The sequence below is a fragment of the Bacillus rossius genome, chromosome 1 (assembly GCF_032445375.1).
Source record: "Bacillus rossius redtenbacheri isolate Brsri chromosome 1, Brsri_v3, whole genome shotgun sequence".
NCBI classification, from domain to species: Eukaryota; Metazoa; Arthropoda; class Insecta; order Phasmatodea; family Bacillidae; genus Bacillus; species Bacillus rossius.
The window spans coordinates 220,228,701-220,255,819 of record NC_086330.1 but is presented as its reverse complement, the minus strand read 5'-3'; the positions used below and the strand labels follow the sequence as shown (position 1 = coordinate 220,255,819).

At 35.8% G+C, this 27,119-nt stretch overlaps 1 protein-coding gene across 7 annotated transcripts in view; it reads left to right on the top strand.

Moving 5' to 3' along the window:
• LOC134527305 (coiled-coil domain-containing protein 28A) overlaps window positions 1-27,119 on the top strand; it is a 127,842-nt gene that overhangs the window by 44,393 nt on the left and 56,330 nt on the right. The gene's annotated exons all lie outside the window — the stretch shown is intronic.

Sequence of the window (27,119 nt, the reverse complement as noted above, 5' to 3'; positions counted from 1 at the left end):
ACTTTTGATTCTCCGTAAAACATTTTACTCTTTTAATTATAATAACAATGAATACAGTAATTTAACACGTTTGTCAGAACATTATACTCACAGATATAGATACTTGTGATACTTAGGGCACCGTGGTTTGCTTCACTTAATATTGTTACAGCAGCTAGGTGCATTGCTTCGGAAATTGTACACTAATAACACCTTGTGTGATAATTTAAATAATGTATTTTTTTAAACTATGTGTTCTTAAAACCATGAAACATGCTGTTTTTACTAATTTGATTGATCAGTATACTATTGTAGTTAATTCATTGGGTTCTTCCCCCCCCCCCCCCCCCCCCAGGAAAATGCCAACATTTTATCAGCGTAAAGGCATTTCCACTCAAGACCTATGGACAGAGGATTGTCTACATAGAGCGGTTGATGCTGTTGGTAAAAAGCTGATGGGTGTAAATGAGGCTGCCAGAAATTTTGGTACACCCAAAGCAACTTGATGTAGGCTTTTGGACATACGCCATTGCTTAGCACATGTATGTCTGCAGAAGAAAACTACAAAAAAACACAAATGACAAAAAAAACAAATTAATTTGTGTTTTTTGTCATTTGTGTTTTTTGGTAGTTTTCTTCTGCAGACATACATGTGCTAAGCAATGGCATATGTCCAAAAGCCTACATCAAGTCATGCACTCCCATTGCACAAATCTTTCAAAGATAATACCCAAAGCAATGCTAAAACGAAGACTGCGATCCAATAATGTCACGAAGAGAAGTCTTGGTCCCTCATCTATATTAGGTAAAGAAAATGAAAGAAAAATGGCTGAGCACATTAAAAAAATTCAAAAGCATGGATTTGCACCAACAAGAAACAGTGTTCGATCGATGGCCTTTCACATGGCAGAACGCTTGAATCTTAGCCACAAATTTGACAGAGAAAAACAAATGGCAGGAAACGACCGGCTAAAATCATTTTTATCTCAGCATTCAGATCTCACTGTCAGAAAAGCTGAAGGAGTGTCAGTAGCTCAAGCTTTGGGAATGAATAAAGTTTCTGTGACGGAGTATTTTGATTTGCTTCAAGAGTTAATGTCTGAATACCACTTGATTGGTAAGCCCGGGTATATATTCAATATGGACGAAACGGGTCTGCCACTAAACAATAAGCGTGGAGAAGTTATCGCAGAAAAAGGTTCTCGAAATGTATCTTTGATCACATCGGGTGAAAAGGGTGAAACCATATCAATTCTGGCATGTGTGAATGGAGAAGTTTCATTTATTCCTCCATATTGTATTTTCAAGGGCAAGAACTCTAAAGACGGAAATACAGATGGAATGCCTCCGGGATCTGTGGTTAAGATGTCACAAAAATCAGCCTACGTAAATTTTGAATTTTTTTTTATTGGCTTCGAAACCATTTCACCCCAAGAAAACCACAAGGATATATTCTACTAATAGTGGATGGCCATACATCACACACTAGCAACACAGAAATGCTTGAATTTGCAGAGAGCAACGGAATAATTTTGTTGAGTCTCCCAAGCCACACAACACATTGGCTCCAACCATTAAACCGGGTATTTTTTAAGTCTCTGAAGTCATACTACTTTAAGGCATGCAACAACTTCATGGCAATCAACCCTTCAAGAAAACTAACAAGGCTACAGTTCGGAGAAATGCTGAGTGCTGCCTGAACAAGTCAGCATCAGTTGAAAATGGCATCTCTGCATTTAGAGCTACTGGAATTATACCTTTCAACCCTAATGTAATCCCAGAATATGATTTTCTTACAAACACCAATGGGCAGAACCTAACTTCAGATGGGACCCAGCCAGAAACTGAACATGTTGATACGCCGACTGAACAAAGTGTCATCAGTTCTAGAACATGTTTTGTAGTTAATTCAGGAGAGAATATTTCATCTTTCCAAGGGACTTCTCAAAGTTCTCTTCCAGGATCTTTGACAGAGAACCTCTCCTATTTGTCAGTGACTTCTCAAACTTCTCTTCCAGGGACTCAACAGAGAACATTTCACCGTCCCTTGGGATTTCCGATAGTGAGACAGCTTACGTAGAAAGATGCAATGTTGCTACACCTGAAAAGATACCGCAAAACATTTCATCGAAAGAGTTAACACCCAGTAAAATGTTGTGTGATATTTCTCCAGTGCCATTGGTAAAGAAAGCTAAATTAGTACGACGAAGAGGTAAACCAGCACATCTAGCCAAAATTCTCAACTCTCCTGAAAAGGTAGCAGAGTTAAAGGAGAAGAAAAAAACACGAAAAGAAGAGCAAGAAAAGTAATTGAACAAAAGAGCGGAACGAGAAAAATGCAAACAAGTAAGAGAACAAAAACAAAAAGAGAAAAAAAAAAACAGGCCAAATTTAAAATCAAGAGGACACATCATGCAAAAGAAGAGGAAAATCAATTTTTCTACGAGAAGAGGAAGAATAAATAAAAGAAATTCAAGTCTGCCTCATTCATCGGAAAGGGAAGAGACTCCAGTTCTAAATGATGAAAGTGACGATGGTCTACCAGAAGAGAGGAATGAAAATGAATGTGTTGGTTGCGGAGAAGATTATAACAAAACACAAAAGTGCGACGAGCGGTTTCAGTGTGTAATGTGTCATTATTGGCTTCATGAAGGCTGCAGTCAATATGAAAATGTGTGTCACGAATGTGGAAAAAAATTACTAAAAGGAAGGCGTAGGGCAGAGTGAATATTTCGTTTGGAAACACAATATTTTAATATTTAGATTTTAGTTAGATTGATAGTTAACTGTAATTTGTAATGCCGTTTTCCTTTTCAGCTGAAATTAGTTACTAAAATAATATTTTTACTATTGTTTTAAAATCATATTTAATATTTTGTTACTGTCCCTAGCAATGCCTTTATTGTATCAAAAATTGTTGTATTTAGCAAACAATGATTTTCTAATAAAATTTTATAATTCCTGGTCCATCTATCCCATACCATGTGGACCATCTCACCCATAGGACTGTGGGATAGATGGACCATGCAACCTTTTTTTTAAAAGGGTTAAAGTTATACAAAATATTCAGATTCAACATATGTATGTCCCAAAACGTTAAGGAAACATCACTGCGCTTCATTTGGACTAATAATATATGTCGTTGAACACAAATATTCAGAATAATATATAAAACAAAAAACATGGTCCATCTCTCCCGGAACTATCCTACATGCACCGGTTGGAATAATATGCTAGTCAAATCAAGAACAATTTACTGTAATACTCGAGTCAAAACATCATTTAAAAAAGAAGCACACCAAAATAAGGTAACACATTTGGAAGCAAATTCGACAAATGAAATGGACACGCAATGCACGCACTTGCAGCTTTCATCACAAAGTTAACATTCAACTTTCATTCAAGCGAAGTATCAGGCCAATGTCACATCATATTAACATCCTATTGATCATACTATCCTTAAAATTTCACAGTGTTATAAATCACACCAGTTATAGAAGGACTTATAGTTTATAACACTCATCATTTCAGTCATTGATCGTTAACAAATTCGAATTTAAAAATGTAAAATATACATGCTAAACGATGAACCAGGTACGTAAATATTTTATATACTTTATGGACACTGTAAACGCCAAGAGCACGAAAGTACATATGTAAGAATTATATATAATAAAACTAATATTAAAATGTATATTTATTTCCAATAATATACATCTGATCAAAAAAAGTAGGTTTTATTCTATAAACCCTGCATTTAGTAGTTCATGTTTCTTTGAGGATGTATAAATTTTCAACATTTTGCGAACCAAGTAGAAGTTTTAGCCTATTCTCCAATCATTTGGATTGACTCTCGATGATCAATTATGTCTCGCGTGTTATTGCTTCCACCTTCTTTACATATATGTTATTATTAGTCTTAAAATCCCCAAGCCCATGTACTATCACAGACGTAAAGGCATCATCACCGTAGCTACCAGTTATAATACCAGGAGCTGCAACAATATCACTCATTTTATGATATCGTTTCCACATTTAAGTTGTCAGAGATTTACCACAATCTGTGATCTTGTGAGCTTCACAATATTCTCTATTGTTTTCTAGACATGGTTAGTTACATTCTCATTTTCTTTAAAAGCCTATGTGTCCAGTTTTATTATTTAATCCTTCAACCCATCATCCCAAACTTAATTAAATCATCTTAGTATATTGAAAAAAAATCAACAAAGTTCCTTTCATTTAATCTTAGGAACCGCATCATCCTTTCCACCTATAGTTTAGTTTCTTAAACCCAAGAGTCTTTCATTATATACCATGCAGTGTTCTTCAAGAGATGTGGCATACCACCATTTCTACATACAAATCCATCCTATCAATGATTTGTTTACACATAAAAAAAACCTTCACGTTATTTTTACATGTTTTATTAAATTATCACTTCGACTAAAATAATTAACACTCATAGTAATTTCTACAAAGAACTCTTCTCCCAAGACATTTTAACCATCATCTCTGAAAACAACCATGCCCTGTCTATATCACAAAGTAAAAGAGGGTAGAGGAGATAGGTCAAACAAGTGCCAGGCACTCATAGGGTAAGGAACAGGTGTTCGATACCTATCTCAGACATTGTAGCATCTATGTATTTTTCTTACCTCATGTAGAAAAATATATTCCAATGCATACAAATTTAAACTTATCCACGTGCGTCTAATCAAAAGTACCTAAATTCAAGCACGTTAACCTCAAAGAAAATTTAAAAAATTCTCAAGGATAGAGGCAGAGACTACACGATCGAGACACGCCTACCATCACCTGCAAATGAACATTGACCCCTCGCGCAGGAGTTGCATGCTTGCAGAATGTTGCAGCAGTCATATGTTTGCACGAGACATGCATACATCACGTCGCTAGCCTTCCAACTCATTACACGTAAAACTCCAGTGAAATCGTAATCCAGCATACGTAAAGTACATGCTGGAACCATTTCAAAGTATACATCGCTGAACCAGAGCAGAAAATCAGCCTACGAATGTATAACTTGCTACCAACAAAAATAAATTTGTAGCACATATACGAGAGGAGTCGAACCCCACATACCATACTGTAAAAGTCAATATTCTGATAATTATAAGCGGCAAAATATTTTAAATCAAGACCTCGGCCAGTATACATTCTTTTTTCCATGTTGTAAAAATTAATGTTGGGTATCAGCAACGAAGGAGTGAGTAACCTGGACGAAGAACCGCTTACCAAGTATCCAGAATCTTACTGATACAGCCCATCCAGTGCACCAGCTTACTCCGAAGTGTGGTCAATTGATTAACATTCTTTATTTTTTTAATATCACCACCGTAGTGTACACCAATATATAGCAGGTTACGATTTAAAACCATAAATTTCCCACAAGTATGTTATGTCTATTTCGGGGAGTAATAAATTATTTCTCAGAAATAATAAATCAAGTGCCTATCAGATTTGCTCTAATGTTACGGTATTACCTGTACCAACACATTACCAAAACATCACCCATAAAAAAAATCTTAAGAATGCGGATGGCATACTCGACAAAAATATTTTTACCAAAAAAAAATGTCTTCAGCATTATTGGTAAAAAAAATAATACACACAAACAAGACAAAACGCTCATTACAAATTCGACCAAAATTACATGTCACATTTAGTTTATTACATTTAGATAAACGATATAGGTTAGGAAAAATAAATAAAAAATTATTTAATTCTATAATTTATTTAAAATTTTACATTTATATACAAAGAAATCTGACACAGTATATATCGTATACATTTCTCAGTCCACGAGACATTCAATTTTATTAAAATAAAGTATTATAGTTCGTATTAAGAGTGAGAAAATACAACTAATTCATACAGATCACGATACATCAGTTCAGGAGTGTAACAACTTAGAGGACCAGAAATGTTGATGCTAGAATCTTCCTTTACAAAATTTATAATTTTTTTCAAGTAAAATCTTCGTGTAACCTGTACACCGCACTTCTCACACAGAAATTTTACACGGTCAAGATTTCTTCTGCAGCTATGCCTTTCATGGATACGTGTACTTCGTACTCGTTCAAAACGTTTACCACAGTAGCGGCACTGATACAGATATTCATCGCAATTACCATCGCTTCCCCGATGTACAACTTGCAAATGAACTTTGCTTTTACAATGCCTAATCAAATTACTTTTGTTTGTAAAATGTACACCACATGGCTCACACGGAAATGTCACACGATTATCGTTTCTTCTACAGACATGATTTTCATGTCTTCTTGCATGTTGTCGGTATTTAAAACTTTTGTCACAGTACGTACACAGATGTCTCGTCGTTACACCTTGAGTCACCAACGGCTCGGAAAGTATATTACTTTCAATGTACACTGCTGTCAGTGTTGTTAAAAGTATACGGAAAAAGTAATTGGGCTCAATTACAATTACTGTGGTGATAATGTAACTAATTACAAGTAAAAATTACTTTACATAGAAGTAATCGGTAAAATTACATTTACAATTACAATTACTTTCCGCTACCATTTTAAAACTGACCTAGGATTCAATTTTTTACACTTTGTTACATTAATAAACATACATACATATATGTTTTGTTAAAAAAATGTTTTCATGTAATTATTAAATTTATTATCTTTAATTAAATGAATAATATTTTAGGACAAACTTGCTTGAATAACATCAAAAGACTTCATACAAGTAGTGGAATTGACCTTACAAAACAATTGCATTTTAAATTTCTCATCAGATAGATTCCCTCTCTTGATGGCAAAAACATCTTTACCAACACTAAAAAGACGCACAACGGGAGCACTTGACGGCAGCGATGTGTTAAATTTTTTATATCAGATTTTAGGATAGGGTAATGTTGGAGACACTGCAAGTCACTATGGCTCTTCATTTTTGATCATAGATATTGTGCATACGATCGTAGCACTACAAGCGTAAAATTATAAACTTAACTAATACAAAATTGTATGATCTTCTTGTTCTTAATTGTATTCATTATACGTTCCGAGAATAAAAGTAACGGCAAGTAAATATAAAGTATCGATTACCTAATGTATTGATTACAATTAATGTTATGTATTCCGATCACAAGTACGAATTACATTTTTTAAATGTAATTCGTTACAAGTATAAATTACTTGAAAAGTAATCATTACAAGTAATCCGATTACTTGTAATTCGTTACTTAACAACGCTGACTGCTGTTGTAGGCGACGAAGTTCCGTATGTTGCATGAGCTGGAGATTACCCAGTCGACATTGACAGATCATCTGTACTGGATGTCAAAGAATCTGAAGTATACACGACTGATGCAGAAGCTGGGAATTGCTGACAAAATGTTTTATTTACCAAATGCGATGTAGTTGCAGGTATCGGAGTCTCCTCTGCGTTCGATAATGCACACATTGAAGTCTCTTGGAGTGAAGAGACAGTAGATACAACCATCATCGGGATCTCTGGAGATGGTAGCCTCGTTACCATCGGAACCTCTGGAGCTGCCCTCATCGTTGTCATAGGGATCTGCTTCGTCATCATCGCCTCCGTCGTCAGGGACCCCGGTGAAGACGCGAGACCCTCCGCCAAGATCTCTGCAGCCGTTGACCCCGCCACCATTGGGATTTGTACCGATGTCGACGTTTCTACCATTGAGTTCGAATACATATGAACATGCAGACAAGGCAATTCATCAGATCTGCACTGTACCACTTCAAGAGGTGGACTGAGGGACCTGCTGTCTAAGACTCGCTTAAATAACAGTGTCCGCTTGCATAATACGCAAGTCAATAAATCATCCACTGTTATTACTTAAAAAAAATTAGGAATTTCAAGGAATAAAAGTTTAAATTATATATTCAAACAACTAATCACACATCGTACATGCAAGGTTCATTTGGACTTACTAGAGGAGCAAGAGTCTGTAAACAATGGAACTTTCAGAATCCAAACAAAATTTAAACTACTCAAATGTAAATTTTATTATGTGCAGCTACACATAACCTCCAACTGACTCCAAATGTCTACAACACATGACTAAATTATTTTATCCGATACCAGGCTAGCTCCAAAGTCAATTATTTTTTGTACCTCACATCTACAGTTCAGGGGTGCTTCAGTGTTGATATAGCTACAGCCAAGACATGCTCAGTACCACGCACCTTCAAAATCCTAACCCTTCAGGGTCGATCCTTGTTCAGCCTTACGTCAAAAGTCTCCGAAACAAGAGACCTACTCTATAAGTTTACTAGATATTTTTAAGCTTGTCATAGCACACATCGATAAATATCTTCGTAAATAACCCAAAATATTATCAGACCACTAGCATTTGATTTTTGCACATACAGTACCTAGGTCACCAACATATTCATCAACACAAGTCCATTCTACATTAAGCTCCTCACTTACTTCCATCAGTCTACTCGGCTACACTCAGAACACAAAAACTACAAGAAGTCAATTATCAAAGAATTATTTATTTAACAGCATACCGTCGGCTAGTTAAATAAGCCTGACAGTGAACATGTTAGCAAAGTTTAATTTTATATAGGACCAGGAATCCATTGAACCTTCAGAACCTAGCTACACATACACAGTGCTGGATGCAAGTTAATTCTACACTCATTTGCCATCACTGACACTCATATTAGATCATAGACACTCGAGTCAACACTCATTGTCCATCATTAACATGCAATCAAATGCCAATTAACCATCATCGACACTCAATTCGACACTCACTTTCCATAATTGACATTCAATTCGACACTCATTTTCCATAATCCACATTCAATTCGACACTCATTTTCCATCATCGACACTCAATTCGACACTCATTTCGACACTCAATTCAGTCATCGACACTCAATTCGACACTCATTTTCAATCATCGACACTCAATTCGACACTCATTTTCCATCATCGACGCTCAATTCGAAACCCATTTTCCATCAACACACTATTCAAAAGTATTTTACCATCATCGACACTCAATTCGACACTCATTTTCAATCACCGACATTCAATTCGACACTCAACTTCCATTACCGACACTCAATTCGACACTCATTTTCCATCACCGACACTCAATTCGACAATCAGTTTCCATCATCGACACACAATTCAAAAGTAATTTACCATCATCGACACTCAATTCAAAAGTAATTTTACCATCATCGACACTCAATTCAACACTCATTTTCCATCATCAACACTCATTCCACATCATCGACACTTAATTCAACACTTATTTTCCATCGACACTCAAATCAACACTCATTTTCCGTCATCGACACTTAACTATACATACTCTTTCCAACTTCGACACTCATTTTCCATCATCTACATAAAATAAAATGGAAACTTTCCATCATACACACATACACACACACACACACACACACACACAGATATATATTAAAATATTCATACTCAACTCAATTCTTTAAAGTAGCAAACACATAAACTTTATTAGGGTATGAATAACGTCAAATTTTTAATATCAATTTTTTAAAATTATATTTATATCAAAACTACAAAAGTATAAAAATTCGTCAGTCAATGCACAGTAATAACTTATTCTATATACCCTAAAATTCTTAGTTCATCAAGAATTGTCCACGTTTCTTTGATAACTGATAAAATTTCGTCATCTTGCGAAACAAGTAAAAGTCGCAACCTGTTCACCAACACGTTTGGGTCATTCCACGATATACAATCAATTTCACTTGATGACACCATCTTCTTCGAGTGTTTGCTGAACATATTCTAAAAATCGTTGTAATAATGTTTATGATAATTTAAATCATCGTCATCGGTGCTATCCACATCTTTATCAAACACACTGACATCCTCCTCGTGCTTATCCCAGGATTTCTAATTTTTTGACATTGGAGTACCATCATTTCCATCAAGTTTACTTGATAATTGACCAAAAAAATATTCCAATGTCCGTAGAAGTCTACCATATGTCAAATTATCACTTTTACTGGAGATGTTACTTTCATTATCTTCTACCTTACTTATATATCCAATACCATTTAATCTATTTCCTTTCTCAAGACATGGATAGATTTTAACACAATCGCTTTTAAGACTATGTCAAACAATTTCATTGTAAGACATACTGTCCCCGAGCATATGGTCTCCATTTATGTACTTTATCTCCTGCGCGAGCCTGGCTTTACAAGTTTTATTGTGTCTTTTTAAATTCTCTCTTCGTGTCATCCGCGTACCACACTTGCCACAACTTAGTATTTGACGGAATGGACTTTTAACACAATCGTTCTTTTCATGTCTACGAGCATTATAGCTTTTATCAAAGTATTTGCTACAGTATGTACAATGTCCTTCAGATCGAGATTGATATTTGAGTATCGTACCTTCACTAGACTGTACGTACTCCATAATGGTTAAATAACGACTAAAGTATTTTTTAGGTACTTCGTATTTTTATGTATGATCATTCGTCAATTATTTACGACAAAAGATTTTTTTTCTCATTAAAAAAAATCATGTCCCAAGTAGTTTTTACTACCCACTTTCATATTTCCTCATACGATGTGTTGTAACAGCAACCGAAGTTGGTTTTAGGTTGCGGAATGCTCTCTCACGATCTGTTGAAAAAGGTGTGCTTCCCTAGATCTCAAGAGGAAGAACATCGACCTTATTTAAAAATTAGTGAATAGCATCATGGCCTAGCGAGAATCACAAGATAACCTATTCACATATTAGCAACCATCATGTATCAGTTGTCTGTATAAGCAGTCTCTGTTGTCTGTATAAGCAGTCATTGTTTTGTGTGGGATGCGGGATGCTCCCTAACGATCGCAACAGAAGGAGGGCTTCGCTAGAACTCAAGGGTAAGGGAAATCTTTATGTGTAATAGCGTTTCCCAGTTGTTTCATGACGTAGTAATCGTCTGATTAATGAACTTTTGTTTTTGTCTGATTTCCACCTGATAAAAAAAATTGAGTGATGATTTGATAATATGAATTCGGAAATTTATACGAAACTCTGAATAAAATTACCTGTCTTAGACATCAAGGACAATGCAGCTTGTCTTACATGTAAATGCTTCTCAGCTGTCTCAAAGCATATTATTTGTCTGAGTGAGGTTATTTTTCTAATCCACCTGATAAAAATATTGTGTCAATTTATTAGCAGAATTTCACTAATTAAATGTAACCTTAAATAAAATGACATGACTCATTATGTAAAAGATCCTTCATGCAGAGACCGATTTCTCACAAATAATCAGGAGCACTCGGAGAAATCCATCAGATGTCTAGCCAGGAATAATCAGAAGCATTTAGAGAAAACCATCAAAATACTAACAAGAATAATCGGGAGCACACAGAGAAAACCACCATAATATTGACAAGGATAATCAGGAGGACGCGGAGAAAACCACCATAATATTAACAAGAATAATCGGGAGCACACAGAGAAAACCATCATAATATTGACTAGGATAATCAGAAGCACACGTAGAAAACCATCAGATGTCTAGCCAGGAATAATCAGAAGCATTTGGATAAAACCATCAAAATATTAACAAGAATAATCGGGAGTACACGGAGAAAAGAACCATAATATTGACAAGAATAATCAGGAGCACGCGGAGAAATCCACCATAATTTTGACAAGAATAATCGGGAGCACACGGATAAAACCACCATAATATTGACAAGGATAATCAGGAGCACGCGGAGAAAACCACCATAATATTGACAAGAATAATCAGAAGCACACGGAGAAAACCACCACAAGTTTTCTTTGATATCATAAAAATACAGGGAAAAAAAAAAATTAAATAAAAATAATAATAAAAAAATAAATATATTCTGCTAGCTTGTGAACTTCTCATTGTTGAGCAAAGATAGAGTTCTAGTACAAGCCAGAATTTTATGTATTTTTTTATTATTATTTTTATTAAAAAAAATTTTCCCTGTATTTTTATGATATCAAAGAAAACTTGTGGTGGTTTTCTCCAAATGCTTCTGATTATTCCTGGCTAGACATCTGATGGTTTTCTACGTGTGCTTCTGATTATCCTAGTCAATATTATGATGGTTTTCTCTGTGTGCTCCCAATTATTCTTGTAAATATTATGGTGGTTTTCTCCGCGTCCTCCTGATTATCCTTGTCAATATTATGGTGGTTTTCTCCGTGTGCTCCCGATTATTCTTGTTAGTATTTTGATGGTTTTCTCTAAATGCTTCTGATTATTCCTGGCTAGACATCTGATGGATTTCTCCGAGTGCTCCTGATTATTTGTGAGAAATCGGTCTCTGCATGAAGGATCTTTTACATAATGAGTCATGTCATTTTATTTAAGGTTACATTTAATTAGTGAAATTCTGCTAATAAATTGACACAATATTTTTATCAGGTGGATTAGAAAAATAACCTCACTCAGACAAATAATATGCTTTGAGACAGCTGAGAAGCATTTACATGTAAGACAAGCTGCATTGTCCTTGATGTCTAAGACAGGTAATTTTATTCAGAGTTTCGTATAAATTTCCGAATTCATATTATCAAATCATCACTCAATTTTTTTTATCAGGTGGAAATCAGACAAAAACAAAAGTTCATTAATCAGACGATTACTACGTCATGAAACAACTGGGAAACGCTATTACACATAAAGATTTCCCTTACCCTTGAGTTCTAGCGAAGCCCTCCTTCTGTTGCGATCGTTAGGGAGCATCCCGCATCCCACACAAAACAATGACTGCTTATACAGACAACAGAGACTGCTTATACAGACAACTGATACATGATGGTTGCTAATATGTGAATAGGTTATCTTGTGATTCTCGCTAGGCCATGATGCTATTCACTAATTTTTAAATAAGGTCGATGTTCTTCCTCTTGAGATCTAGGGAAGCACACCTTTTTCAACAGATCGTGAGAGAGCATTCCGCAACCTAAAACCAACTTCGGTTGCTGTTACAACACATCGTATGAGGAAATATGAAAGTGGGTAGTAAAAACTACTTGGGACATGATTTTTTTTAATGAGAAAAAAAATCTTTTGTCGTAAATAATTGACGAATGATCATACATAAAAATACGAAGTACCTAAAAAATACTTTAGTCGTTATTCAACCATTATGGAGTACGTACAGTCTAGTGAAGGTAACGATACTCAAATATCGATCTCGATCTTTAGGACATTGTACATACTGTAGCAAATACTTTGATAAAAGCTATAATGCTCGTAGACATGAAAAGAACGATTGTGTTAAAAGTCCATTCCGTCAAATACTAAGTTGTGGCAAGTGTGGTACGCGGATGACACGAAGAGAGAATTTAAAAAGACACAATAAAACTTGTAAAGCCAGGCTCGCGCAGGAGATAAAGTACATAAATGGAGACCATATGCTCGGGGACAGTATGTCTTACAATGAAATTGTTTGACATAGTCTTAAAAGCGATTGTGTTTAAAATCTCTCCATGTCTTGAGAAAGGAAATAGCTTAAATGGTATTGGATATATAAGTAAGGTAGAAGATAATGAAAGTAACATCTCCAGTAAAAGTGATAATTTGACATATGGTAGACTTCTACGGACATTGGAATATTTTTTTGGTCAATTATCAAGTAAACTTGATGGAAATGATGGTACTCCAATGTCAAAAAATTAGAAATCCTGGGATAAGCACGAGGAGGATGTCAGTGTGTTTGATAAAGATGTGGATAGCACCGATGACGATGATTTAAATTATCATAAACATTATTACAACCATTTTAGAATATGTTCAGCAAACACTTGAAGAAGATGGTGTCATCAATTGAAATTGATTGTATATCATGGATTGACCCGAACGTGTTGGTGAACAGGTTGCGACTTTTACTTGTTTCGCAAGATGACGAAATTTATCAGTTATCAAAGAAACGTGGACAATTCTTGATGAACTAAGAATTTTAGGGTATATAGAATAAGTTATTACTGTGCATTGACTGACGAATTTTTATACTTTTGTAGTTTTGATATAAATATAATTTTAAAAATTGATATTAAAAATGTGTCGTTATTCATATCCTAATAAAGTTTATGTGTTTGCTAATTTAAAGAATTGAGTTGAGGTTGAATATTTTAATATATATCTGTGTGTGTATGTGTGTATGATGGAAAGTTTCCATTTTATAGTATGTAGATGATGGAAAATGAGTGTCGAAGTTGGAAAGAGTATGTATAGTTGAGTGTCAATGATGGAAAATATGTGTTGAATTAAGTGTCGATGATGTGGAATGAGTGTTGATGATGGAAAATGAGTGTTGAATTGAGTGTCAATGATGGAAAATGAGTGTTGAATTGAGTGTCGATGATGGTAAATTACTTTTGAATAGTGTGTTGATGATGGAAAATGGGTGTCGATTTGAGTGTCGATGATGGAAACTGAGTGTAGAATTGAGTGTCGGTGATGGAAAATGAGTGTCGGTGATTGAAAATGAGTGTCGAATTGAGTGTCAATGACTGAATTGAGTGTCGAAATGAGTGTCGAATTGAGTGTCGATGATGGAAAATGAGTGTCGAATTGAGTGTCGATGACTGAATTGAGTGTCGAAATGAGTGTCGATGATGGAAAATGAGTGTCGAATTGAATGTGGATTATGGAAAATGAGTGTCGAATTGAATGTCAATTATGGAAAGTGAGTGTCGATGATGGTTAATTGGCATTTGATTGCATGTTAATAATGGACAATGATTGTTGACTCGAGTGTCTATGATCTAATATGAGAGTCAGTGATGGCAAATGAGTTTAGAATTAACTTGCATCCAGCACTGTGTATGTGTAGATAGGTTCTGAAGGTTCAATGGATTCCTGGTCCTATATAAAATTAAACTTTGCTAACATGTTCACTGTCAGGCTTATTTAATTAGCCGACGGTATGCTGTTAAATAAATAATAGGTAGATAATTGACTTCTTGTAGTTTTTGTGTGCTGAGTGTAGCCGAGTAGACTGATGGAAGTAAGTGAGGAGCTTAATGTAGAATGGACTTGTGTTGATGAATATGTTGGTGACCTAGGTACTGTATGTGCAAAAATCAAATGCTAGTGGTCTGATAATATTTTGGGTTATTTACGAAGATATTTATCGATGTGTGCTATGACAAGCTTAAAAATATCTAGTAAACTTATAGAGTAGGTCTCTTGTTTCGGAGACTTTTGACGTAAGGCTGAACAAGGATCGACCCTGAAGGGTTAGGATTTTGAAGATGCGTGGTACTGAGCATGTCTTGGCTGTAGCTATATCAACACTGAAGCTCCCCTGAACTGTAGATGTGAGGTACAAAAAATAATTGACTTTGGAGCTAGCCTGGTATCGGATAAAATAATTTAGTCATGTGTTGTAGACATTTGGAGTCAGTTGGAGGTTATGTGTAGCTGCACATAATAAAATTTACATTTGAGTAGTTTAAATTTTGTTTGGATTCTGAAAGTTCCATTGTTTACAGACTCTTGCTCCTCTAGTAAGTCCAAATGAAACTTGCATGTACGATGTGTGATTAGTTGTTTGAATATATAATTTAAACTTTTATTCCTTGAAATTCCTAATTTTTTTTAAGTAATAACAGTGGATGATTTATTGACTTGCGTATTATGCAAGCGGACACTGTTATTTAAGCGAGTCTTAGACAGCAGGTCCCTCAGTCCACCTCTTGAAGTGGTACAGTGCAGATCTGATGAATTGCCTTGTCTGCATGTTCATATGTATTCGAACTCAATGGTAGCAACGTCGACATCGGTACAAATCCCAATGGTGGCGGGGTCAACGGCTGCAGAGATCTTGGCGGAGGGTCTCGCGTCTTCACCGGGGTCCCTGACGACGGAGGCGATGATGACGAAGCAGATCCCTATGACAACGATGAGGGCAGCTCCAGAGGTTCCGATGGTAACGAGGCTACCATCTCCAGAGATCCCGATGATGGTTGTATCTACTGTCTCTTCACTCCAAGAGACTTCAATGTGTGCATTATCGAAGGCAGAGGAGACTCCGATACCTGCAACTACATCGCATTTGGTAAATAAAACATTTCGTGAGCAATTCCCAGCTTCTGCATCAGTCGTGTATACTTCAGATACTTTGACATCCAGTACAGATGATCTGTCAATGTCGACTGGGAAATCTCCAGCTCATGCAACATACGGGACTTCGTCGCCTACAACAGCAGTGTACATTGAAAGTAATATACTTTCCGAGCCGTTGGTGACTCAAGGTGTAACGACGAGACATCTGTGTACATACTGTGACAAAAGTTTTAAATACCGACAACATGCAAGAAGACATGAAAATCATGTCTGTAGAAGAAACGATAATCGTGTGACATTTCCGTGTGAGCCATGTGGTGTACATTTCACAAACAAAAGTAATTTGATTAGGCATTGTAAAAGCAAAGTTTATTTGCAAGTTGTACATCGGGGAAGCGATGGTAATTGCGATGAATATCTGTATCAGTGCCGCTACTGTGGTAAACGTTTTGAACGAGTACGAAGTACACTTATCCATGAAAGCCATGGCTGCAGAAGAAATCTTGACCGTGTAAAATTTCTGTGTGAGAAGTGCGGTGTACAGGTTACTCGAAGATTTTACTTGAAAAAAATTATAAATTTTGTAAAGAAAGGTTTCTAGCATCAACATTTTTTGCCCTCTAAGGTGTTACACTCCTGAACTGATGTATCGTGATCTGTATGAATTAGTTGTATTTTCTCACTCTTAATACGAACTATAATACTTAATTTTAATAAAATTGAATGTCTCGTAGTCTGAGAAATGTATACGATATATACCGTGTCAGATTTCTTTGTATATAAATGTAAAATTTTAAATAAATTATAGAATTAAATAATTTTTTATTTTTTTTTCCTAACCTATATTGTTTATCTAAATGTAATAAACTAAATGTGACATGTAATTTTGGTCGAATTTGTAATGAGCGTTTTGTCTTGTTTGTGTGTATTATTTTTTTTACCAATAATGCTGAAGACCGTTTTTTTTGGTAAAAATATTTTTGTCTGAGTATGCCATCCGCATTCTTAAGATTTTTTTTTATGGGTGATGTTTTGGTAATGTGTTGGTACAGGTAATACCGTAACATTAGAGAAAATCTGATAGGCATTTGATTTATTATATCTGAGAAATAATTTATTACTCCCCGAAATAGACATAACATACTTGTGGGAAATTTATGGTTTTAAATCGTAACCTGCTATATATTGGTGTACACTACGGTGGTGATATTAAAAAATTAAAGAATGTTAATCATTTGACCACACTTCGGAGTAAGCTGGTGCACTGGATAAAATGCAACGGTAAAGTCCGTGTGTCTACTGAAGAACTACCTGTAGAAATTTCGACTCCTCGCTTTAGATTGGAGACTCGTAAGCGTACAAGCAAGAAAACCAATGTGCAGCAACCGATTGGTATGGCGTCTGAACATGAAAATAAACCTAAGACTGTGTTCGGTGCATTACAAGTGAATGATAATGGGTTCTACTTGGCGCAGTCTGCATTTCGTGGAACATTGAAAGACTACTATTATCTAAATACGTTAGGAGAGTCGAAAGACATTTGTAATTTTCTTGATGATATCAGAGAGGACATAATCAATCAGCTTACTGATGACGTAGCAACAAACGGTCCATTAAAATATAACTTGTGGTTGGACTGTATATATGGAAAGCCGTATCCATTCGAAGATGAAGTGAAGAAGTGTGCATTCAAGACATCGGCTGCAGTAATTTACAATTCTGACGATGTGAAGCAAACTGTTAAAAACGGTATCCAGAAACTCTGTCAAGAAGAGGAGGACTATGTCTGTAAAGGTTCTGTTTGGACTCTGTCTAGTATAAGCCGATTGGAGCTAAGAATTAGTCATTTCACGCCTATGCGGACCTAAATGTTTATAAGATTGCTGGCTTTCGCAAGTGTTCATGTAGTAGAATAGAAATTATGTAATAAATATTATGTTAGTGAAAGAACTTACAGTGTTTTATTTTCGAACCTGTCACTATTATGTTGAATTGTTGTTATGTTTAATTTTTTTTTATCTTCATTCCGAATCGTACCAAGAACCTAAGTCGATCTAATTAATCATTTTATTGGTTGCAAATTTATTTAATGAATTTTGAACATTTTCCCGAGTTATAGCTAAATAATTACGAATTTCCAAGATGGCGGACATGATGACTTTTAGGATGATGGTAGTAGAGGATTTTTAGCCTCTTTAAGAATTTTGATCATGATTTATTGAAGTTATTATTTTTTAAATAATATTAATATGTTTTGCATTAAACAAAGATAGAACCTAGGACAGGAAACGATCGAATCAATCAGTATATTGCTTACAAATTTATTTGATGAATTTTGGAATTTTTCTCGAATCTCTAGCATTAAAATTACGGATTTTCAAGATGGTGGTTGTAACGAAAAGTGCAACCGTATTTCTAACAATTTTTATTATTTAATTCGATTGATTAATTTTTTTAATAATTTTTAAATTTTTTCCCGTTTTTCTAACATAAAAATTACGGATTTTCATGATGGCGGACATGACGTAATACTATGTGACGATATATATACTTTGACATAAGTGGTGGGGGTCAGCATGCCAGCAGCCACTGTGAGGGTTGGATCAGTCGCCATTTTTATTTTTTTTGCCCTCGCCGGGTTTGAACCTAGGACTCCGAACTCCGTGTCGTTAATGTTTGTTTTTTAAATATTTTTTATTAAAATTTCATCAGTTGATTTTTTTTAATTTTAAAATTTGCTTTCTTTAAAATAGGATAATAAATAAAGATTTTAAAGATGGCGACCGTAACATAAATTGCAACTATGACGTCATAATTCAAAATGGCTGCAATGGCATCCTAATTTTCAAGGTCATGACCTCGACGGCTTAGAGCGGCCAGCTCTAAGGATGCTTAAGCCGCTTTTAGGATTTTGAGTACTTTCTAAGGCAAAACGACTTTTGTGGTTTTTCGAAATCCTAATTTTTGAATTGCGGAATTTTTTGAGAATTTTTGGCAGAATTTTTTTTCTAAAAAAATGGACATTTTGACGAAATTTGAGGAATTTTGGGCAAATTTTGCCCAATTTTGGACAATTTTGACACATTTTGAAGGTCAAAAGTCAAGGTCAAAGGTCAAGGTCACATCAATCCAAGATGGCCGCCGTGACGTCACAATCCAATATGGCGGTCGGCACCACAGGCACCACACCCAGGACCCAGTTTCCGGACATACATTCCTATAATACTGTAATTCAAAATCCCATGCCTTCCGAAACGCGGCCGGCACTGGAGGTGAAGCCTGCCAGGCGGGTCTCGCCCTTGAGACATAGGGAGTCAGTCCTAACACAACAGGGAGGGAACTCCCGGGAGCCGCGATACTGCACCTGCGTGCTCGGAACATTTTGAATTGTATAGGCAGTGTAAACTTTAAACTTTAAGCTGTAGGCTCCGCGTGGTGTGAACACGCCTGGAGCGACAGACGGAAAAATAGTTTTGTTTGGCTACCCTTGGCGGCCCGACCAATCAGCGCGCTCCAAGGCCCGCGATCGGTCGGTCCCCTGCAGGCCGCCGCACGAGGTGTTTGGGATGCTATTTTATGTAATTTTAAAAACTAAATCTATGTCGCTTTCGTTTTTAATATTTATTGTTTTAATTTAAACTAGGTTTTTTATGTTTACGTTGCTCGGACGGGTCGTAAATCGCTATTGAATTTATCAGTGCGTTTTCGTGCTGTGGTAAATTTAGGTACATTTTATTATTATTCTTTGATATTATTTCGCGGATGTATGGGATTTTAAGTGCGTTATGAATAGTTTCGTTACTCGTAAATCTATTGCAATCTAATGTGGCCCTTAGGAAATTATTCTGTTTAACTTGTAGCCGATTTATATGGTGATTTGCAGCATAGCCCCAGACCTCGCATCCATATAGCAACTGCGGGCGTACAATTTGAGTGTAAAATTGGAGTTTTTTTCCTGCGTGGTAAATTAGGCGCTTTTAACATTGGCTACAGGCTTCTTAAGGATCCTGTTGCAATGTTTGTTGCTCGAGCGATGTGTTTTCCCCATAGTAGTGTTCTGTCTAGCGTGAGTGCTAGACATTTTGCCTGTGTAACATTAGGAATAGGTTGATGAAAAATTTCTAGTTCCCGTCTGGTCTGCCTCTACGTTTTGAAATTACAAGCGTGGTTGATTTTGCTGCATTTATTTTTATTCGCCACCGAGTGTAAAATTGCTCAAGTGCTGTCAGCTGTCGTTGGACGCATACCATGGCATATTTTAAGTTTCCAGATTGTTTAATTATGGCTGTATCGTCCGCATACATCTGTACGTAGGCGTTTGCATGCGGTATGTCGGCTGTGTAAATATTATAGAAGAAAGGAGAGAGTGGGGAGCCCTGTGGCATTCCAGCTGTGAGTTCGCGAGTAGTCGATTTAGCCTCTTCCAGAGCAACATAGAAATTACCACGCCATAAATAGTGGGCCACCAGGTATATATACGTGTCAGGGAAATTGAAGTTTATTAATTTTTGAATAAGGCCTTGAATCGAGACTTTGTCGAATGCTTTTTCTGCGTCGAGCATTGTCATTACTGTGTAGGCTTTAGATGGGTTATTGAATCCGTCGGTAGCATCTTCAACGATTTTAATTAAGGGGTGGATTGTTGTGTGACTTTTCCTGAAACCAAATTGAATGTCTGGAATCACGTTGTGTTCCTCTGCGTGTGTTTGAAGGCGTGAGGGTAATGCTTTTTCAAAAATTTTACTCATGCTGTTTAAAAGGCTTATTAGTCCGGCAGAAATTGGCTGTTTTTTGCATGAAGTGAAATTTGGAGTCTATAGTTTTGTTTTAGGTGTCAAATGAAAGATATAAGTGTCTTGTAACAGAAAATGCTGGGTGACATCCGCTATCTGTTGAGCATTTTTAGATATTCAAAATGGTGGCCAATAGGGTGTAATATGTTCAGAACTTTAATCAAATTAAATGTATGTCAAATTTGGTATCAAAATATATGTTTTAGGGGCACTGAATCGAAATACTAGCCTATAAACTGTGTAAAAATAAAAAAAACTAGCAGATAAGCAACATATTTGCGAAAATAAATGTGTACAATTTCGTAATTCCTCAATCTATATTTGTGTTGTTAATTTTTTTTTGTATAAATAAACATGTTTAGTGGCTCCATACTTGAAACTTGGCTGTGCATCATATCTCAGGCGTATGTCAGAAAGGGGAAGAAACTTGAAAAAGTGTGATTCATAAATTCTAAAGCTCAAGAAAATAAACATCAGTGATATACTTAATAATAATCTTACAAACATGTTATGTCTTTCAGATATTACATTAATGAATAGGATATTGAATTATTGAACATGATTTAAATAACTTAGATATATCATCGGTCATATACCTAAAAGTATTCTCACAACAAAGACATTAACAAATACATATTAACACTATAAGACCATTAAAACATGTATATACTACGCAAGTATATTCTTACAATAACTTAAGACGGGTTATTGCATTCCAAATCTCTGAAGGCACAGAATAATATGCAAGTAAGTCTTGAAGAATAGCAACTACACTTTGAAGATTTGCAAGGAGTCAGTTTTGTACAGCCACATTTCACCAGATTCAAAATAGATTCACGGACGTAAGCAATCCCGTCTGGAACTGCAACAGGAACGAGTGATTTGTTCGCCACATCCTTTGACTTTATTCTACTGGATCTAAGGTTGTAAGTTCAGGTTTGGTTACTGATCGCCAGATACAAGCTTGAAAATGTGCGCGTTTTACATTTTCAAGAAATGATGCAGCAGTTGGGGGAAGTGTACGAAGGTTTGGAGCAGTGACAGAACCTGTACTAGCTTTGCTCGTCCAAACTTTTACACGGGTTTCTGACATTGTTTTACATCCACGTTGACCATAGCACGCCGATATGAAGCTTGTTGCCTGATCTGTAACATCATTCATTTCTGCCCTCTCATCTCCAAGCAAGGAGAGCGATAACCCTGATCGAAGTACCGTTACAACTTTGCCTTTACCTATCCCAAAGTAGTACGCCACAGTGTCACATCCCGAAAGTGCATGAGCAGCTAAAAGTTCTGAAATGATTGAAGAATGTTTTTTTTTACGGTTCCTCCAATATCCACAACAGTCCTTTCTTTTACTGGTGATTCCATTAACACACATGCGGAGACATTGTACTGTTGATAGTAATGCAATAGAATAACAAATACATCAGTGTCATCTGATACAATGGATATGACTTTAGGGTTCTCTCTTGAAACTACTATCATTTAATGAATGATAATTGTCAGCTTCTTCATGTGCTGTGTACAAATCCTCTCGATTCTGGATGACACCACCAGGAGATATTTGATAAGGTGTTTTGTCCAAGCCAGTTATGACAAGTTTGTTTATCACATCTTTGTGGAATGATTTGTCTTTACAGAGATCTTCACAAATCAGTCCAACCAACTGCTTTTTGTTTTCAGTAACTGTTAGAACAACTTTTTGGGTTGGAAGTGGTGTATTTTCTGTGAGTTTATACACTCGACTAGCAGATGAAGATCTTGTCCCCCTAGTTTCGGATTTTATACTCTAGTCATAGTACTGATCGAATATTAGGTACACCTCACTTCTATCCAACTTTAATTTAAGTAGATGCTTGAGATTTGAGATAAGTGTTGTGACTGTCCCTTGGCTTGGCCAGTGAACAGTCCACAAAAGAGCCATTCCATATATAATGATTATACTCCGTTTGGGTATCGTTCTAGTAGACACACTTACTTGTAGCACTTTTTTAAGCATTGATTTTGCTTTTCCTATGCGCATTTCTCCTTCCTCGGTAAAAATTGATGTTGGAACACGTGAAAGCTCATGATCAAGTGTTTTGCCAATATCTAATTCACGAGAACTTGCCTGTATTCCAATAATCCTTGAATAGATAACGTTAGGATCTGGTATGCCTTTTGAATTTTTTACAACACATTTTTTTTATCAGCCATGGAAACCACTTTCTTTGCAATTGTCTTGTGAAAATTTTCAGGTAAACCTTTTTCAGACTCTTTCATCTGTGCAGGTCCAATTTCTAGAGAATAATCTACATTCACCTCTGCTCGAGTAACTTTTCCACTTACTATATTTAACAGTCCATCCGCATGTTGTGTTGCATTAAGAGGATTGATGCACAACTCTAGTTTCTGTCGAATACCTTCTCGATCTGTTTTATCACTCAACACTTTGCTCTTTCCTTCCTCTTTGTGCGACACTTGAATTACATCCTTAGTACCTTCAGCCATATCAAACAAGGAATTTTCTAACTGACATGATATATGTAGACTTAAAGCCCAGGTTTTTAAGTTTCTGGCTTTAAGGAAATCCCAATGATTCCTCCTTTACCAAGCCCATACTTCATAAAAGTAGTCTCTATATACATGTCACTCCAAATACCGTTCCATACATCCGGGTTGTGTCTCATTACATGCTGGCCTTCCATAAAGTATTGACGAACTTCTGCAGGCAGTGCAATCATTGGGTACACGTCGTTTGTCCTAAAATCGTTTGTCCTAAAGCGTTTATCCTAATTTCGTTAGTCCTAAAAATTAGGACAAACGACTTTAGGACAAACGACGTTAGGACAAACGACTTTAGGACAAACGACTTTAGGACAAACGAATTTTAGGACAAACGACGGAACAGCTTCAAAATATTTTTACTCTGAGTTTTAGGACAAACGACTTTAGGACAAACGACATTAGGACAAACGACTTTAGGACAAACGACTTTAGGACAAACGACTTTTAGGACAAACGACGGTTCCAGTATCGATAAATCCTTACTCTGAGTTTTAGGACAAATGACTTTAGGACAAACGACATTAGGACAAACGACTTTAGGACAAACGACATTAGGATAAACGACTTTAGGACAAACGACATTAGGACAAACGACTTTAGGACAAACGACATTAGGACAAACGACTTTAGGACAAACGACTTTAGGACAAACGACTTTAGGACAAACGACTTTAGGACAAACGACTTTTAGGACAAATGATTTTAGGACAAACGACATTCTGAAAAACCAAGTTAGGACAAATGACTTTAGGACAAAAATCTTTGAGTCAAACTATTTTATTTAAAAACCACAGAGCATGTGAGAACTTACAGTAAAAGAAAATGTTTGAAAAAATAATGTTATATACTGGGGAAATACATTACATTCTATGTAAAAAAAAATTCAGCCTTTCCGATCGTTACAATTTTTAGACATCTAGGAATGGACGACTACGGTTTCAACGACCTAAATATGTTTTTTTTTTTTTTTGCCATCTTGGATCCGCCATATTTAAATAGAGCGCCCCACTAATTATGATGAAATTTTCGTCATGACCGCCATATTGAATTTTTCTGTTCCACTGGAGGAGGCCATATCGGAGCCGTCGACTTTTTTTCTGTTCTTTGTTCCTAGATAGCGCCAGCAACGCTCTTGATTTTTTTTGTTCTTCTGGAGGCCACCATCTTGGATACCGTTGACTTTGTTTCTGCTGCTTGTTCCTAGAGAGCGCCAGCCTAGCTCTTTATTTTATTTTTTTTGTTCTTCTGTAGGTCACCGTCTTGGATACCAAGGACTTTATTTTTGCTGTTTGTTCATAGAGAGCGCCAGCGTCGCTCTGATTCATCACATAAGGTCGATGTTCCATTACCTACCATAGCTATTATGGTCCTTATCGACATATTAAATTTAAATTTTTTAACAAAATACATTGGAAGCGCTGTGATTCGAACCATTGCAACCATTCTAGGTTGGAAAACATACGCTTTTAACCGCACGGCCATCGTGACATTTACCAAACTGAGAATAAAATAAGGTATATATAAAAATAACATGCATATTCGTACTTGTAATTTTTTTGATTTGAAGTAATAATCGCACCACCTGTTAGAGACAGAACCACCATCATGTATTAAGACGTAAATGTAACAATTATCGTTACAGTCAATCTTGAATATCCGTGATTGTTTTGTTAGAAAATCGGGAAAAAATTTAAAAATCATTAAAAAATTAATCAATCGAATTAAATAATAAAAATCTTTAAAAACACCGTTGCACTTTTCGATACGGTCGCCATTTTGAAAATACATAATTTTAATGCTAGAGATTCCAGAAAAAAAATTACTTATTAGAATACTGATGAATTAGTTCGATTCCTGTCCTTGATTCGAAACTATTAGAGCAAAAAAACAAACACATATCCTTCCTCCACAGAAGCCACCTACAGACTGATCTCCGCCACCAATAGCAAGGTATGTATGTATATATATATACATACATATATATATATCATCAGATGGTATGACATGTCCGCCATCTTGTCTTCATCCGCTGGAGACCACCATCTTGTTTTCGTCTTGTAGAGTGTGCTGATACCATGTTAGTATAATATTCTGTTCACCATAACTTTGTCCTCAACTGTTGGCATTGAACTTTGACGTTGACCTTGAAATTTGACCTTTACCTTGAACTTTGACCTTGAAATTAGACCTTGACCTTGAAATTAGACCTTGACCTTGAAAATTGACCTTCAACCTTGAAATTTGATTTTACCTTTACGACCATCATGGATCCGCCATTTTGCGTTCAGTACATGCTACCAGGAGCTACCACCTGCTAGAGGTCATTGCCACCATCTTGTTTTCATCTGCTGGAAGACACCATCTTGTGCGTGTACTCGTCTTATAGAGTACATTACCATCATACTTGTCAAAGGTTTACCCGCTAGATTGCAGTAATCATTTATTATTATTGAAGTGCCTGCCATCTTAAAATTTGGGCACCATCTTGGAATCGTGTAATTATTTAGCTAGAAATTCTGGATAAAATTCCAAAATTCATCAATAAATTCACTCATTAAAGTAATGATTGATTATATCAATTCCTGTTCTTGGTTCGATGTTTGGATGATGCAAAAAAATAATTTTATGTAAATAATTATTATAATAAATTATTATCAAAGTCCTAAAAGAGACTTAAAATCATCTATTACCATCATCCTTTAAACCATTACTACTGCCATTTTAGTTATTTGTATTTATTGACTTATTAGTTCGGGAAAAATTCCAGAATTCACCGAAAAAATCACACATTATTTTACATATTTCTTACAAACATTTAGCCCTGCATAGACGTGAAACGACTAATTCTTAGCTCCAACAGCTCCAACTGCTCCAAATGCTCTAACAGCTCCAACAGCTCCAGAGGCTCCAAATGCTCAAAATGCTTCAAAAGCTACAAAGGCTCCAAATGCTCCAAATGCTCCAACAGCTCCAAATGCTCCAAATGCTCCAAATGCTCCAACAGCTCAAAATGCTCCAACAGCTCCAAATGCTCCAAATGCTCCAACAGCTCCATGATCTCCAAATGCTCCAAAGGCTCCAAATACACCAACAGCTCCAATTGCTCCAACTGATTTCAATTACTTTTTTTATCGAACTTGATATGATTACATGCATGACTTTATTAGTATACATTTTGGATGTCAGTGGTGACTAATTACACCTTTTAGTTATAAATTTATTTAGAAATGAGCTTTCGAGAAATGATAAAATACATTTTTAAAAAATCTTAATTTTTCTTCAAGTTTATACACATGCAATTAATGGAAACCATTATTTTATGTAGCCAGCTTCCCTCAGTTCTTTAAGTATGAAGGATATTTCTTTGATGCTCGAATAGTTTTCTGCACAAAGCGAACCATGTAGAAGTCTTAGCCTGTCAACCAATATGTTAGGATCTTCCCATGAGGTATAATCAATCTCTCTGCTACGTTCATCTTCCTTGTATGTTTATAATAAATATGATTATCCCTGGTGTCTTCTGTTTCAACACCAATCACAAGATCACTTTCGTCATCGAACCAGTGATTATCACAAACTTGATTAGGATAATTTATTTTGTGCGGGAAATTAGGCATTTCGTCACCTTTTTTAATTTTTCTATAATTAATTTTAGATTTTATTTTGGAAATCTTATTTTTTTAGTTTATCTGGTTGTTAAGGGGGTGATTTAC